The sequence below is a fragment of the Malus sylvestris genome, chromosome 11, assembly GCF_916048215.2.
Source record: "Malus sylvestris chromosome 11, drMalSylv7.2, whole genome shotgun sequence".
NCBI classification, from domain to species: Eukaryota; Viridiplantae; Streptophyta; class Magnoliopsida; order Rosales; family Rosaceae; genus Malus; species Malus sylvestris.
The window spans coordinates 14,591,835-14,610,529 of NC_062270.1; positions in this window are offsets into that span (position 1 = coordinate 14,591,835).

The window sequence follows — 18,695 nt, forward strand, 5'->3', positions numbered from 1 at the left end:
ACCTCAAACCTGAGGGGCTACTATGTAATTTACCCATAAATTTAATAAATAAAAACCGAATTTCACTCCAATTAGAGGCCTCAGAGAATGGAGGTGGAGGGCTGGCGTGCTCAATTCTGCATGCAATTACCTGCAAATACAAAGCCAAAGCTATAGAAAATTCCTTTTGGTCCAACCCCTATCTTAATTTTGACAAACCTATCACAAAATTCATTCATAAAAAAAAATCACACCAATTCACAAACCCATCACAAAATTCATTCAGAAACTTACAAAGATACAAATATCAGATCACTTACCTCGGCGAGTGGAACCATTCTAGCTGCAAAGTCTCGAAAATTGAGTGAGGTGGGAATTGGAGGTTGGGGAAGTGGGTAAGCTTGATTTCTGAGGTGAGATTTCTAGGTTTTGGTTGTGTTTGGTTGGAGGGAGGGAGAGAGAGAGAAGGAAAGAGAGAAGAGGACCTTGAAAGAATTGGGAAGTGGGAACGAAGCAACTACTGGCTAGGGTTAAAAGAAAAGTTGGGAATTTGGATGAAAGATGGGAATTAATAACCCATTAAACAATTATGATTCGGATTTTATAAATATGTTAATCATAACAGTACTACCAAGAATTAACTCGCTATCAAGTTGGTTTAAGGGAAAGATACTCAACAAGAGGGAATGTGTTCGAACCCCCATGGTTGTATTTTTTTTGCTTTTTATAATTAAAATATATTTCGCTTCGGTTTGGTTTTCGAACCTTAGAAACCGAAACTGAACTAACCAGATTCTATTCGGTTCAGTTTGACAGTTTTGGTTCGGTTTTTTTCGACCTCGCTCTGGTTTTCAGTCCGGTTTTTTTCGGTTTTCGATTTTTCGAACCCACCCCTAATTGGAAAGAAGAGGTCAAGGGTTCTCATGGCTTTTGATTATGTAAGAAGCTGAAGTCCGTCAGGATGAGTCTTAATGGGTGGTATAAAGAAAGAGGTAGAAAGTCTAAAAAAATCATTGACAAGCTGAAAGGTAAGCTAAGAGAGGCTTACCAATCAAAAGGTTTTGCCTCGGTGGAGGTGTACCTAAAGAAGAGAGAGCTAAAGAAAGCGCACAAAGAGGAAGAGACTTTTTGGTGGGTTAAATCGAGGGTCCAATGGCTTAACGAAGGTGACAAGAATACCAAATTTTTTCATTCACAAACGATGAAACAAAGGAGATCAAATAAGATAAAAGGCTTAAAGGATCCGCAGGGGGTATGGCACATGGGTAAAGATGGGATTTGTTCGCTCGCGGTTGACTATTTCTCTAACCTATATCAGTTCAGTAAGCCGTGCCCAAATGATGAAATTGCGAGCAGTGTGCAGACCAGAGTTACGTATGAGGACAATCTATTATTGACAACTCCAGTAACAAATGGTGAAATTTAGGAGGCTGTTTTCCAAATCCCACCATCGAGATTCTAGAGGCTTGGAAGAGAAATATCGCTGAATATAGAGATGCGAATGAGCATGGGAGGTAGGAGGCACGGCCAGGTGAGAGCATGATAGCCTTGGCAGTGGGACGAAGAAAGGAACAATGTCAGAAACCGTGTTTTGGGGAGATAAAGATCAACACATATGCGACTTGGTGTAAGGACACGCTACGTTCGAGGCTGGGATGGGTGGCTCGGGATTTTGTTGGTTTGCTTCAGGGAGTGGGTGGCTCAGGAGTATTGTGCTTCCACTCTGCAACTGTGGCGGAATCGGCAGCAATTAGGGAGGCACTCAAGTTTTGATTGTTGCAGGATTTTGACAATGTGGTTATCGAGTCTAATGCAAAGGCAGTTGTCCAAATGATTAGGAAGGAACTAGCCCAAGATTTTAGGCTTGAATGTATCCTTGGTGATATTGAGTCTCTAGCACATAGGTTGCAGTCGGTGTCGTTTGACTTCGTGCCTAGAGAGAGCAACCATGCTGCTCACTCAGTGGCCAAGTTTGTATTTAAGGAATGAAGGGCTTATGTTTGGGATTGTATTGATCCTGAATTCTTGTTTAATATCTTAGCCCAAGATATTAATCTTTCTCTTGGAATTTAATATATTTTACCAAGATATTAATCTTTCTCTCAAAATTTAATATATTTTTGTTAGAAAATATTAGGATTTTAGTTTATTTGAATATTTGGTTTTCTGTAGCCCGTTAACATTAGGGTTTCGGTTTCTTACCTTTTTAGGTTAGGGTTAGTTTATTATAAATAGCATGCTTGTTATTCAGTTTAGAGAAGTCATTCACAATGTAGTATCTTAGGGTTTTGTAGCCGTTCCGGCATTGTTGTTTGTTTAATAATATTCCTACTATTTTGTAAGTCTTATTCATTGCACACTGATATTCAACTATTTTATCTTTGGAAAAAAAAAAGGAAACTAAAAGGGAAAAAAATTTAAGAAGAAGAGAATCCTACTCATGCATTGATAATGACTGCACATGTAGGAAGCTGGACTGCTTGCTACCGCAAGGCTGTCCTGTAATGTGGAGGACGTACGGAGGACCACACTTTCAATTTCAAATAAAGGGCACATGGCGAATTATGGCCCCTAAAAATGAAGGATATCTAACCTGAGATGCCCTTTCATTTTCCATTCTTGTATTCGTTCATCAAATTCAACACCACAATGTTCACGTGACTGGAATACTTAATTTGCTCACTTCCCTCTTAGTTTTAGCATTTTTCTAACAAATATCTCATTCCATTGGTTGAGAAATTGGGGTTATGTCAAAACAAACTAATTATAATCTTATATGAAATGTAGACTACGCATACATTTTTCATGGAATGCATGCATTATTGAGCAAAAACTCTGGCCAAAATTTCGTAGTATATAGTATTTCTTTGCTTAATATCGAAAAATGTAAAGCGTTATTTTGAACTCAGACACTTATTGTAATTGATCGGAATGTAGAATATGGACAAACAAAACTACTAAAAGAGTGGTCATTAGTGCTACAATGTAGTGATAATCATTTTCACTTGTAAGTATGAAGTTTTAGCTTCGACTCAAATGCATGACGAGTTTGATACTTATTATGACTTACTCAACTTGTAGGGATAGGCATCAAATTCATCGATTCAAACCAGTTTGGTCGGTTTGGTTTGGTTTGGTTTTAACCAAGAAAAAAAAAAGTAAAAAAAATTTAAAAACCAAATTGAGCAGTGATAGGAGCATATTTATGCGATTTAGTTAGCTTGTTTTCTTGGATTTTCATAGTGAGTTTGTGTTTATTATAGTGATTTAAGCTATTTTCGTGTATTTGTAGGTCTAATTGGCAAAGTTGGCAAGAAAGTGCATTTTGAAGCATTTTAGAGCACTTTTGGGCTGGATTGGATTGCATGCATGTGGAGCACAAGGAATGGACGTTTTTGAAGATCAAGTGAAGCTAGGAACGTGCTAAAGAGATGGAGAAATCAATTCAAGACTTGGAAGATGAGTAATCAGTTGCAAGGGAACCTAAAACCCTTCTAGAAGGCCTATCCCTTCTCTTATACATGTGCCACACCAACTTTTCTAGAAGCCCTAGAAAGGTGGCGCCTTCTTTCCTTCTAGAAGCTCAAGAACCTACCATAAGACATTCCTTCTAGAAACCCTAAAAGAATGCCGCACCTTATACCTTCTAGAAGCCTAAAAATCTGCCAAAAACCCTAGTTATTTCCCCCTTGGATTGGGCCAAGCCTTGTGCTGCAAAACCCTAGCCTTTTCCCTTCAGAAATTGTGAAAACCCTAGTCTATAAATATATGTTTTCAGCCACAATTTCAGACGACCACCCCCATATAATTCTACATCACATTCAACCGCAATTTTGGAGAATAAGAAGTCTTGCCGTGGCTTCCATTGGAGAAGGAGGACCTTGTGCTGCAAGCCACCTGCAACCATTGGAGTTCTAAGAGTTCTTTCTTCCATCGTTTCGTTTCCATGTTTATTTTCTGTTGCTTTTCAATTGTTATGAACATGTGGAACTAATTCCTTTTTAGTTAGAGGTGAATTCAAAGCCATGGGCATATGTTTAATATGAATTGATTACCTTCAGTTATTGTTTCGTAAAACATGAATGTGATTTACTTATCTGTTTGATTGAGAACTTATTCTTGTGTGTTGATTAAGGATGCATACTTAGTTTGCATGCATGAATTTGATGCTAAAATATAAAGGAGTTTCACCTAATAGTTACAAACTTATATTTACAAGTAGTGGAGATTGCTAGTCACAATCATGTTAAGTAGATTCTTGGCAGGAGTATCATGCAGTTCATAGTTACGATAGCTTTGTCAATGCTTATGATTTTCATGGAACCTAATGATCTTTGAATGTATCTCTATCATGTTGTTCATATAGGGAACTTGAGAAGAATAATTTGGTTGCGATGCGTTATCCATTCAATTCAATGAATTTAGGGAAATCTGAAAGTTAATTAGTGCATTCACAATTAATTTGGGGCATTGTCATTCATAGTTTGAAGAAACAATACTGGAAATCAATTTATGTGCATTTGTTTCATGTGTGGAGAAGGACCCTTTAACTAGTCTTTCACCCCTGAATTCACCTTAATTTCGTTTTAACTTACTTGATTTGCTGCAATTTACTTAGTTTTGTCAAATTCGTTCAAAAACCCCCTTAGTTCTTATTTGGTGTCTTAGTTTAGTTAATTTCGTTCAAATCTGTACCCATTTAGTATTTTGACTCAAGTTAGTTTAAAATTCGTTCAAATCACTCCTTCGTAGTTGTTTTGAGTCTTTTTAACTTAGTTTTGCTGTTTTGAGTCAATTTGGTCAGTTTTGAGTTATAAGAGTCTAGTTTAGTGTTTTATAATTCAAATTGAGTAGATTCGCATCCTTTCTAATCCCCGCCCTAAAACAATCTCTACTTACATATACTACAATCATAGGGTTTTAATTTGTTGGAATATTTCACATCAAGTAGTACTAATTTTGGCTTCATCCAACTTTGATACTTTTAATTCCAACCAAACCAAACCGACCATATGTCTAATTATTAATTTAATTTATTTAGGTGTCTTACCATTCACATTATAAGTGTGAACATATTATAAGTAGTAATGATCATTAACAATTAGTATATTTGTTTGCAATTTATGCTTATGTGTGTTTGTAACTAACAAGTCATTGGCTAGCATGAGATTTTAATTAATTGAAACTTTGTCCTAGCTGACAATTGATGAATTTGTTATGTTCTGAGAAACTTTATCTTTTTTATTGAATATGTGTGAGATTAGAGGTGTGTATGTTTAGAAAACTAGAACCTTTGGAATGTTGGACCTATTTTTATTAATTTATCGGAATAGGCTTATACTAATTGAACTAAACCAAACCAAACCAATTAACAATAATATGGTTTTAATGATAATATTATTCGAAACCAAGCCATATCAATCTGTTGAATTCCAATTGATTTGGTTATATAATATTGTTGGTGTCAAATTGAATCAAGACGAACTATGGTCACCCTTAATAGCCTGGCTCAAATTCTCTTTCCCAAATTTGATTATATTCTAAAAATTTAAACTTAGAGAACAATTTAGGTTTGTTCGTAAAACGTCATATCATTTTCAGCACTGTCGTTAACGATCAGAGTCATTGACTCATTTAATCATCATATCTGCACCTGCAATTACTCAGCAACATGTGCAGGAAACTAACAAGGCCACATAACGGTGTATAAGTAATGGGTAAATAAAATGGTGACATGTTTCTGACTCCGGTCATGGGCTTCCACAACCATTGGAAACCTACAAAGCAATCATGTCTGTAATGTGTAGCCGACCGACAACACACTCATCCGGATAAGACTAGCGTGAGATCTGTCAGAAAAAAACCACAGAGAAACTCGTCGTTTTGTGTTGTCGTTGTATGAGTGACCTAGTTCGGGCGGGCCCGATTTACAAATTTATCTTTAATTCTTAATGGGAAATCAGTATTAGAGATAGGACTAAATGCATGCTAGTTCCCTAGTTCCAGTGGCTCGAAAATATTAACTGTTTTTTTATACGACATATGTTATTATTGCTAAGTGGTGAGCTAATAGAATAAATTGGTTTCGAACTCGTCATGTGATGAGTAGATTTTATATTATATATTTTACCCTAATCTTAGTATATTTTGGTTAATATATTGGAAGAATTTTGATACTTTGAATTGTATTTTCAATATAGGACTTTCGACTTCCTCTGGAGCAAAACAGGACCAAATGGACGAATTTTGGAGTAATTCCAATTGGAGGACGTTCGTGAGTCACTTAGCTTGATCGTATCAAAATTTGGGATTTTTTCAACAAGCGGTTATTTTCTGGCAATGAAATAAAGAAGCAGTGCGCAGTGCTGGAAAATGACGTTTTTGGAGCCGAAGATGACCTCGGATGGGTTCGTGGCCTTCTGGAAAAGTGTTCAGAATATTCCAAACATTAAATCCAGCTATATTGGGCCAGTTTTGGAGCAGCTTATGGGCCAAAACGTGGCTGTTCAGATTTTAGACGAATTTTACTATTTTTATTTAGGGTTTTTATTAATTTTAGTTTGTTAGGGTTTGTGTGGGGGCTTAGCAAATATATTGCTTGGCCGTCTACCATATTGGGACGACGTTTTTCTTCTATACAATTTTGGAGACAGAGAATTGTTAGGGTTTAGAAGACTTTTTACTTGAAGGTGCTTTCAATCATTTTCTTGAATATATTTTCTATGATTTCAATTATGAATATGCGGAACTAATTTCTTTTGCTAGGGCGAAGCCTTGAGCCTTAGCATGAATATGTGATTTTTATTTAATTGCTTATGATTGATTGCATGCATATTTTGAATTGTTAATCACCGGGATAAAAACTATCTAATTGTCTTAATGCCTTATCACCATTAGGATCTTTAGAAAAGTAATTTGATGCAATTTTGGTCGGAAGGTTCCCTGAAATTGACGCTGGCTTCTTGTGATTAATAATTGTAATTTCTCTTAGGATGAATATCACGTCTTAAGGATTGCATGGTTTTTCAAAGGATTTTCATAAATCATAATGAGTCTTTCATGTTTAGATTTGATCCGAACGTCCGGACGGGTTGCATGTTAGATATACGTTCTATGTTGGAGGTTCCAAGTAGAATATGAATTAGGAAAATCTAACCTTCAAAGTGGCATGTGTAGATCATAAGTAATTGGTAAAAATTCATAGGATTGCTAGGTGATGGTGGAACCCTAGTGCTTTCTTAATTTGATTTTCTCAAAACTGTTTTCTTCTCTCTAGTCCTAATATTGCATATTGTTTATTTTAATTCATTAAATTCGTTTTTATTTTAATTAGGTTATAAAATCAATCACTTCAATTTCTATTTTACAATAATTAAATGGAATCTGATTAGTTCGAATTATTTAATAATCCCTGTGGAGATGACCTTGCGAAATCCGTTTATACTACAATAACCTTGTGATTCTTGCAAGTAAAATAGAAGATTTAGGCCCGTTAACATAAGTAGTAAAAATCCCTATCATCATGCATGAGATTAATTTGAATATAATACCTCTCACTTATAAGTGGAGAATAATATCATTAGATCGTAATTATTTCTTTTATTTATTTTTTAACTATAATTATTATTAAGAAGAGGGGAGTTTCGACTCAAAGACTTATGGATGGAAGATCAACACCTATGGACGGAGGGAGGGAAGGGCTTGTGCGGCGGGCGGGCGGGCAGGAGGGGGGGTTGGGAATGCCCCCTCTCACCTTTTTTTTTTGCATAAAAAAATTATTCTATTAAACATATTAAAATGGTAAAAAAATCCTCTTTTGTTGTAGGCATAATTTACTGAACAATTATGGAGGCCTTAGAGAGAGAGAGGGTGCGGCAATAGAGAGAAGAATAGAGAGATGTGTAATTGTGGGTGTGTGTTATCTCACCTTATTGTGCCTTTATTTATAGTAGTAGGAAGGGTAAAACCTTTCCCTTTAGGATTACAACATTTAATAGGTAATCTAATCCTAATAGGAATATAAGATACATTCCCATATTTCCTAGGATTTACACAATCACATTCCTATTCTAAATAGGACTGCAACACTCCCCCTTGAGTGTGTAAATACTCAACTAAATGGCGCATCAAGTCTTCATTGATGAAGTAAGTACAGTTGATGAAGTCGTCGGCACAATGGGCAAATGCGAGTCTCAAATCAACGGAAGAATGCATAAAAAAGTAAAACTCACAAAACCTCGCTATGATAAAACCCAAGATGGGAGAAAAACCCATAGTCTAAGGAGAAAAGTGAGAAGTTGCATTAAGTCAAAACTATACGTCTTTTGGACGCAAGTAGAAGAGCTCTCAAGGGTATGATCAGCCTAAGATGGGTGCCTCGTTAAAACCTAGTTAGGTAGCAAAAACCCAGTGGGAAAAATGCTCCTAATCGTAGGGAAAAAGAGTACATTAAGATCAAGTGAGTATACTTCTGGAGACTCCCCCTGAGTTTGACATAACTTCCAAATGAGAACTACAAGCATTGCATATGAGTAGTTAGGCATACCAATTCCTCAGACAAGCTTCTGGAAGGTTGACTTCGGCAGTGACATCGTGTAGAGATCGGCAAGGTTGTCTGGGATCGGTTTGCATGACTTCAATCTTCTGATGCTTTGCTGATGTAGATGTAGACGCAATATGTCTTGGTGTTGACTTCGTTGATGTATCATGGCTTGGTTGGGTTGATACATGTGGCATAATCTTCATGGATCGTCGTTGGGACTCAACGATGGATGAAAATATAGCAAGTACGTCGAATATGCTCACAAGAACTCCTAACCATGTCTCACTTGTGGCATAGTGAAGTAAGGTGAGTCTTGGAACGATTCGAAGATTTCGTAACTAGGGTCATATCGTGGACCTCCAAGATATTGCGATATCCCTAACGGTAAAGACATAACCATTCGGGAATTTTGCCTTGTGCGGGTTTGATAAGTAACCAGTGTCAGCATAACAAACAAGGCAAGCATCATTTTGAGGATCAGGGGGGTTAGATCCGCTCAAGATGCGTTGGGATTTTGCCCACGTAATACCTTCAGGGTACGTCTTTAATACCAATTCAGTGGTTGCGTGTAGGCGCGGTGCTGCATCTTTATCAAGATCAACAGCGAATGAGATGTCCTGTCTAAATACAATGAGCTAAGTACAACGAAGCGCAAAGTTGAACTTTTAGATATGGAATTTCGGATTCCATAGACTCTTCAAGAGTCTCATTTGCATATAACGTATGGATGATCATGGGTATACTCAAAGGTGACACATTCCGGGTGTAGTTCAACTAGTAGACCAAAATACCGTCAGAACAATGCTTCAACTTCAAGTCAAGGCATAAATGAGTTTTCCCAAGATCCTTCATCTCAAATTCCATCTTCAGGTGCGAGGCAGTTTTCTCAAGCTTTTCCAAAGTCTTAGTGAGATTTGTGTTAACTACATAAACTGTAACTCTAGCAATTTGGAATAAGACTTCATAGTTTAACACGCAAGGGCATAATTCATATCCTTGATTGATCAAATAATCACTTAGACGGGTATACCACATCCGTCAGATTTTTCAATCTATACGTGAACACCTTAAAACAAGTTAAAAGGGTGTTTCGTGGTTTTGAACTATTTGAACCAGTCCATGTAATTCTTCGGGAACTTACACGTAAATCTCCGTATTTATATCCCCATGGATAAATACTAACCACATTTCATAATGCTGCTATCAATCACAAGACGTTTTGAGAGAAACCTTGCGCCGTAAGGCGTGCATCATATCGCACTATTTCATACATCTCATAACTTTTCCTTTCCCACTTGTAACTCAACAGGGTTACCTTAGGCAGTGTAGGAACGACAGGTCCAATACACACTTTGGTAAGGAATTTGACCTGGATTGTAACTTTAGTTGTCTAATCAGTTTTACGTTGTCACTTAATCAACGGAACACGGTTCGATATCGTCGCTTTTCATTTATGTCGGTAGCTACCATATAAGTGAAAACATCATCGATTATAATCTCATTTCAATTCCATTTTCTCATCCAAACTAGTATACTGGACCAAGAACTTCAAGTCTCGGGGGTAATCCAGATTAATCTCATGAGATGGAAATGATTTGAGACAGTGATCGAGTTTAGATTTATTGTTGTGCCGTGTCTTCCTCTTCCAGGAAAGTGAATCCTACGAACCGAATGATATGTCGTGCTCTAAGCCAAGACATATTGATTGGCTATCTGCCGGTGTACCGGACCGTCCAACAGGGGCGTCCAAACCGTCCAACATGGGCGGCACACCCTCTAAGGATGTTGACTCGACGTCCGTTAAGTACGTCTATCCTTGCAGGCATGTTTGCAGCTGGTATATGATCTCATCACATTAGCTAGATTAGAGGAATGCGTCTGGAGCAACACTCTGAAATCTAGAATTCGTCGCACTTACTTATCACACTTGTGCGGTATGGGGATCGAGATGAGACATAGTGGGCAACGTCCATGCAAATTCGCGCCGTTTTACAGGAACGTTGACGTTCTTATCTCCCCCTAACGGCGGGAAGACTGTCTTATTAAAGTGACTACCCGTAAATAAGCAGTAAAGAGATCGTGTGCAAGGGCTCGAAGAGAGCTAGTGTGAAGGAGAATCATGATCGAAAAAAGATACACATCCTTCTTTGAAGACCCATGGTGGTACGTTGCGGCGGCGCAACTTAGCACATGGAATGCGCACCCAAATGCGTAAATACGAAAGTCGTCAGGTTCGTACCCAGTAACCAATTGTAACGTCATATAGGTTGGGTGGCAATGGGCCTCAAGGCGGACCAACATAGCTGCGTGCAAGATTGCATAGCCCTAGGCAAAGACCGAAAACTTGGTACGTTTACCAAAATTCGGGCGATCATTTAAATTGCGTTTTATGATCGCTAGCCTAGGCTATTTGGGGTGAACATGGGAATGCGATGTTCAATTAAAAACCCAAAATGACATGCAATACTTTATCGAAAACCGTCAATATAAACTCTCTAGCATTATCCAGTCTTCCAGACCAGTTTGTCGATTCATCAACCAAAACCATAAATATTTATATGGTCCGCATTTTGGTTGGATTAGTCCACATATATTCCCTTGAATCCACTGCGAAAATGGAGTCGTGTCGTATCTTTGCAAGAAATGATATAGAAAATCAATTTCCCTAATGAGCAGGATTGGCAAAGTGTGCTTGTAGGCACAAAATCCTTACTTCAGATAAGGAGATGTGTTGTAGCATCATTGTTCGACCTAAGTGTCCCAAAAGGTCGTGCCATAGCAAGTAAACTGCTCAATCACCAGGCTATAGGCCGACCACATGTGGTGTATTCCCAGTTTGGAGACAACCCATTGGCCCCAAATCAAAGCTTCAGGCTCATTTTTGGAGGTGGTGCAAAGATATTTCACTTTATTTTCTTCAGTCTCGAATATCCTTAAAAACTCAACGTCAGGAAGAATTTAAGGTCCTTTAAATGATAATTCAGTATTATTCATACAACAAGGAGCGTGGCAATGCTCTTAATCAGGTTGGATAGACCTGAAGTCGTTGTTAGAGATGTGATTTAGGTGTAAAGTTAGTGTGCGTAGTACGCATTCATCCAGACAACTAACTTTCCCACATTCCTACCTAATCACGTGTTTAATTGAATCGGTCACATGTATTAAGAAACATGATTCAATTAACTCATATTCGAGGACAATATCAATAAGATTATCCATAAGTAAAACATACACCAAACTTGAATCCAAGAACATGGGAAAATGTTCACAAAGTAAATTTACTAAGGGGATTCGGTCAATAAGGCCATCCATGTCGAAATTTTGGTCTGCCAACGATGTTCGGTGGAGCAAAATCAATCTCACATATTGACTACTAGAATGGTACTCCTCAACAACATTGGTAGGGGCACAAACATGTGCATAACCAATGATCTGTTCCATCAAAACGGGAGTAGATTCTTGCAAGGTTGAGGTTCGAGAATATTATCCCTTATTCTTGAAGTTTTAGGTCTTATGTACCAAGGATCATGCTTCGGGCATGATGCCACACCTTAGCAGACCCTGATTAACACAAACTCGAAATTGTATTGTGAAAGAATATGTCATTTAGTGTATCCCTGCTGAAGCAGTGCATCACCATTTGGTTAGGTTTTAACCGAACTGGGTCGAGCCATTCGGTAGACTCCAACCGAACTGGGTCCATACCTTTCTCTCACGTTTATGGTAGTAATCAGATTCGAGAATTTGCTAAATTTCCGCTATCTACACTGCTGCTTCAAGGGTGAGTTAGAAACAAGGAAGGATAAGAAAAGTATTCTCCAGTCAAAATTCGATCGGATTTATAAACTTCAGAATTGTACTCATTCATGGACGTAATCATGGTTTGCTTTGGGCTATATCTTTCATGATTAGACGGTCCGTAGAAGCGAGCCAAAGAGCCATGGAATCCTCGTCCGGGGAGTATTTCCATTTGTAATGCTTTGAGCATAAGTCTTCGAATAAAGATTATGGCGGGGGCTTATTTAACTCTTCCTTACCATTGTTGGCATCAATGGTTTCTCAGCTTCTTGATAGTCAAGTGGAGATTCACGTCTTGTACCCCACCTAAAGTGGTTTCTATTAGAAAACGTCCAAATCAGGAAAATCAAACTTGTGACGGTTCGACAATCCACTGAATTTGAGGGAACAAGATTGTGATTAGTGCTATGGGAATGAATCATCCATAAGCATCAAAGTTAGAACAATCGAGTTCTAAGACATGGTTTTCATGAAAAACGTTGGGTTTTCATGGGTGTATTGTTTTATGAAATCTTCAGGTTTCAAAGGCACTAAATTTGAAACTACAGGTTCAATTTAGTTTATGAACGTTTAGTTCATAAAGGAGAGGTTCCTACAAGAAACTCAGAATGCAATAAACTAACTTAGTGTAGTGGATTTGAGTTGTCTTCGGGAACTCAAGTGTGAGAGCTTCGTTACTACGAAAGTATGTGACGGTTCAAAGAAGAGAAATAAATTATTGAATCGTTAATGTCTAAAAGTGATCTTCAGGTCAATAATTTTGGATTCATTATCAGATTAATGGACTGCAGGTCACTTTTAATTAATTCAATAGATCGGGACCATTCGAGGTCGATCGTAGAAGCAAAATAATATTAAAATAATATTATTGGATCGAAAATAGAGCCCCAATAATTGGGCTTAATGCCGAGGGTTAAGAGGCACGGGTTGGGTGCCTTAAGCATAAGGCGAGGCCCAAATGTTCCTTTGGTGGTGGCTGCAGGCCACGGGTGAGGAATGGGAGACCCTAGCCGCAGCTGGGTCATGTTTTAGGCCACAAGGGAGTGCACAGACAGGTCTAGCGCAAGCTAGCCTGTGGGTTGTCACGGGGATTCTAGCAAAGGCGGGTTGCGTAAAAGCAACCCCATAGTGACTGCAGGTCATGGGCTTGGGTATGGGTGGCGCAGTGACAAGCCCAGCATATGCTGGCTATATGTATGTAGGCCAGAGCAACAAAATCCAGCAACCAAAAAGGTTGCAGCGTGTGTATGGGAGGACAGCCCAGACAATTGGGCAGGTTGGATGGCTGCGAGCCAAGGCCAGTGTGCATAGGCTCAAGGCTACAGGCCCTACCAAGGTAAAATCCAGGCCTAGGCCTGGTGATTATTTGCACAATGATGGTGCGGTGGTGTGCCGCGCCATGTCCTGATTCCCCCATTTTTTTTTCAAATCCTTTAAGGTTTAGGAAAACCCTAATATGCTTCTAATTTCTTTTGATTCTTTGACTCACAAATTCCACATAGCAATTATTGCGTAATGCATGAAACAAATATATATATTGACAATTATATGAAACATATACAATATATATATCGGAAGGTAAATATAAATGTAGGGGGTTCATGCATCATGGGGAATGTTTTCATGCTTCATGGGTCATTTCAAATATCTTCCTTTATTTTAAGCGTACCTGAGTAGCAGAAAACGAATAAGCCTTTGAATTTGTAGAAGATCATTCTCCGAAAGCCGAAATTGCATCTCCAATTCGTTGTATCACGTTCAACATAGAAAAATTAAATTGAATCAATAGCATGTAGATCAATTCAATAAAATAATTAAATTAATCATGAAAAGAATGATTAAAGACGTAATACTCCCTAGATTGAAGATCAAACTCTCTTGTCAGCGCATCGTCAAGAGCGTACTGATAACGTGTTGTAGGCATAATTTACTGAACAATTATGGAGACCTTAGAGAGAGAGGGGGTGTGGCAATAGAGAGAAGAATAGAGAGATGTGTAATTGTGGGTGTGTGTTATCTCACCCCATTGTGCCTTTATTTATAGTAGTAGGAAGGGTAAAACCTTTCCCTTTAGGATTACAACATTTAATAGGTAATCTAATCCTAATAGGAATATAAGATACATTCCCATATTTCCTAGGATTTACACAATCACATTCCTATTCTAAATAGGACTGCAACATCTTTTAGTTTTTAAACATCCATCCTCCCTTTTTTTACCCATCATGTACTAATGTTTAAACCTTGTTGAGTTGCATATATTTGGTTAATTAGTACGAATGATCATTAGATTGTCAATACAACAATTAAAGATAAAATTAGACAATAGAGTAAAAATTAGGCATTCTGTAACTAATTTTTTCAGCATTTGTAAAAACACTAGCTTTATTTGTCCAAAAAAGGATCTTAAATTTTTAAGGTGCCTCATCTTAGTTAAATTTCTAACTTCGTCCTTGCCAACACCATATTCATTAGGATATTTAACCATATGCAAATAATATTTACTTTATCTAAATATTGGGAGGGAAAAATTATCAAAAATCCCTAATGTAACTCACTAATATACATTGAAAAAAAAAAAAAACTAATTGATAAGCTGAAAGCACAATTGCTTTTAGTTGGCATATTTCTTTTATTATACTTAATTAATACGTGTCTGTAATCGTTGATATTAACGTTAATCTCTGATCACTTTGTTGACACGACAACTTGATGAGAAGATCTCGTGGGCTTCATTAGGTAATCCATGTGTGCATTCATTTGGGAAATCACTTAGTGATTGAATTATTTTAGGAGTGTGAGATCAAATCATTTAGTTATTATAGGTATATATGACTGTTATTTTAGGTTGGTTTTAAAGGAAAATCAGTTTTGATATTGCCTAGAAATTAGGCGTTGAATTCCCTACAAATAACAAGGTTTACATCGTTCTATCTTCATCTTTGGCATAACCCTAATACGCACTATTACATCTGAGACCAAAAGCAGAGGATTAACGTTTGCTAGCTAGGTTTTGGGAGTAGCTTTTGTGAAAGCTTTAGAAACCTTGCATTCACATTCATACATTATCATTGTTGTAAACAAACTGTGTGCATCTCTTTGCTCATTGTTCTTGAACAAGTCGTGTGCATCTCTATGTTCATGAGGTGGACATTCTGCGTGTGTGACGTGATCATCCGAACGATTGCAAAGGCAAACTTTTGTGCGTGCAATCATAACCTAAAATAGAGGTTTTATGAGTATGTAATAGATAAAATATGAATTCTTTTCTGCGTGCAAACAAAACCTAAAAATAGAGGTTTTGTGTTCTATATTTCGTTCTTTGCTACCTCGTTACTGATAAAAAGAAAGGTAGTTTACTACCAAAACGTAATCTATACCGGCAAAGATGTTATTCTGATTTTCAGGTAGTTAGCTTATCATTTGGTAATCTTATTGTTTGTTTGACAACCATTTTGTTTTCAGTTTTTAGTTATTCGTTTTCACTTTTTTAAAAATCAAAATCTTACTGGTATCTAATTTCAGTTAAAAGAAATAAAAACTGAAAACCAAAAAGTGAAAACTCAATAAATTAGTTTTCAGTTTTCATTTTATTAAAGGGTTTTTGTCACAAATTGTCATTTATGTTTTACCAACTCATCAATTAGTCATTCATGTTTCAAACTCATCAATTTCGTCCCTTATATATGTCTAGCTTCACTCATCAATGTGGCAGTACTTGATTCATTGGGTGAACCCCACATGGTTCCAAGTCAGCATACTAATAGTTTTTCAACAGAGTTAAATGTCAAAGACAACATTGATGAGTGAAGTTAGACATAAGGGACAAAATTAACGAGCTTAAAACATAAAAGATCAAATTGATGAGTTTGTCCATTTGTGATAAAATTCTTTTTTGAAAACTGAAAGTTGAAAGTAGTAATTAAACGAGATTTTAGTTATCAGTTTTGATACAAATGAAAACGAAATGGTTATCAAACGACTCCCTAGTAGACTATGACTAGATAGCTAGAAGGTTTCAAACCTAAACAAATCAAGGTCATTTATCCAGGACTTAAATTATACACGTCTTGCTCTTTTTCTTATTTAATTTAAGAGAGTTTTCATAAAACTTAAGGATCAAATACAACTTAAATCTTAGAGAAAAACGTCCCGAATGAAGTTAGGAGGAACCTTGCTCCATACGAACTTTGTTAATTACAATTCCCTTTCCCACATTAATGTGTTTATGAACGAAATATAGAACACAAAGTGTGGAAACTCTTCGCACCACGACAATTAAAATTGAAGGCAATTGAAGTAGGTGAGGAAAATAATAAACAAAACATTTTCAACTACAACCATGCACTTGTCAACTCCTCGCCTATGTGATGACGGTGGCATAAGGTTCATTTCAAAAGTGCTTTTAAAAATATTTTTAAAGAAAATATTTTTTGAACTCCAAAATTATCTGATGTGCTTCCTACATGAAGCATTAGTTATATGATTTTTTGTAAGAAGCACTTTAAATATTTTCTTAAAATTAACTTGCATTTTACTAGGAATTGGTTTTAAAAACATTTTATCTTAAAGCACTAAACCATGACAATTAAAATTGAAAGCACACAATTGAAGTAGGTGAGGAGAAAAATAGACAAAATATTTTCAGTGCACTTGTCAATTCTTCGCCCATGTGATGATGACAACATAGGATTCGTTTGAGAAATGTTTTTAAATGACTGAAAGTGTTTTCAAAGAAAATATTTTTTGGGTTTCAAAATCACTTGAAGTGCTTCTTGTATGAAGCACCAGTTATATGCTCGCTGCCATAAAACACTTTAAGTACTTATCTAAGACTAACTTGCATCTTTATTAGGAATTAATCATAAAAACATTTTTTCTCATAATGCTTTCAGTCATTTAATTAAGGGAGACTTTGGATGCGGTCCCTAACTATGAATATTATTTGACTAAAACCTTGTTGGTTTTCAATTTTTTTGATCCAAGTCCCTGAAATTAATGTGATAATTTATTTCTATGTACGTTACTATATTTTTTAAAAATTAAAAATTGAAATTTATAGTTGTTTGTATTAATGAGATTTTAAATAAAAAAACCATAATTTGTGGGATTAAAAATATTAAAATATAAATATATTATTGTGTGTGTGTATAAACATGGGTACATTCATAAAAAAATTAACCAACAAATTAGTGTATCAAAACATGGGTACATTCTTCAAAATCACAAAAAAAAAGAAAAAAAAAAGACATTAGGCTAAATAAAATGAGTAAATTTCTTCGATTAAACTTAACATGGATACATTCTCAAATCAAATAAAAAAGAATGTACCCATATAAGTTTAAAAATGGATTAGAAAAAAATTGAATATATTTTATATAGAAAAAGGCACATTTTACATATAACAAATTGGTATATTTAATAATGAGTACATTTTAAGATTAAAAATTTGAAAAAAATTACATGAATGGTACATATAATTAGCATGGGTACATTTAGCAAAATAAAAAATGGGTACAAATTAAATAAATAAAAAAATATGGGTACAAATACAAATAAAACTTTATAAAATATGGGCACAAAAAAAATTAATATATGAGTACAAATTAAAACTGAAAAGAAAATTGGTACAAATTAAAAAAAGATAAATTAAAAAATGGTACAAACTAAATATAAAAATATATGATAAAAAATTTAGCCATAAATATTAAATATACTAATGGTAACATTTTTAACATTAAGTGAATATATTTAGAAATAAAAAATATTTTATTATTGAAATAATTAATGATGTTATTAATACCAAGGACCTTGGTCAAAAAATGAAAAGGAATAAGGTTTTGATCAAAGGAGTAGCAAAAGGAAGGATGAGAACCTAATTTCTCCTTTAATTAATAACACTTCCCAAACAAGATCATAATCATGTCTGCTTTGGCACTCTAATTTGCTACAATATTACGAAGACATGTGTTCGGTTTTCTTCCCAATAATTTATATTTTTAGAGAAATAGAAAGACATGTGTTGCAACATGAAAAGCTACGTACCATATACGTATTGCATTTCGCAAACGTGCAAATAGCCAAAATACACACGCACCCATACATTTCACAATCTTCTTTCCTTGCTTCATTTTTTGTCCTTATATATTAAATGATAATACTGCTGGATTCTGTTGTTCTCTATATCGTGGACGGCTAGTAGAACAAAACTTTATAATTTAAACAAATAAAACGTGTTATATGTGCTTACATTTTTTTTTTTTTTTGAACTATGTATTGTTTCAGATCACAGAACTTTGTCAAAAAAAAATTCCCAGTTCCTCCAAAAAAAATTTAAAAAAAAAAAATCCCAGTTTGTACAGTTGTTTTTAGAAGA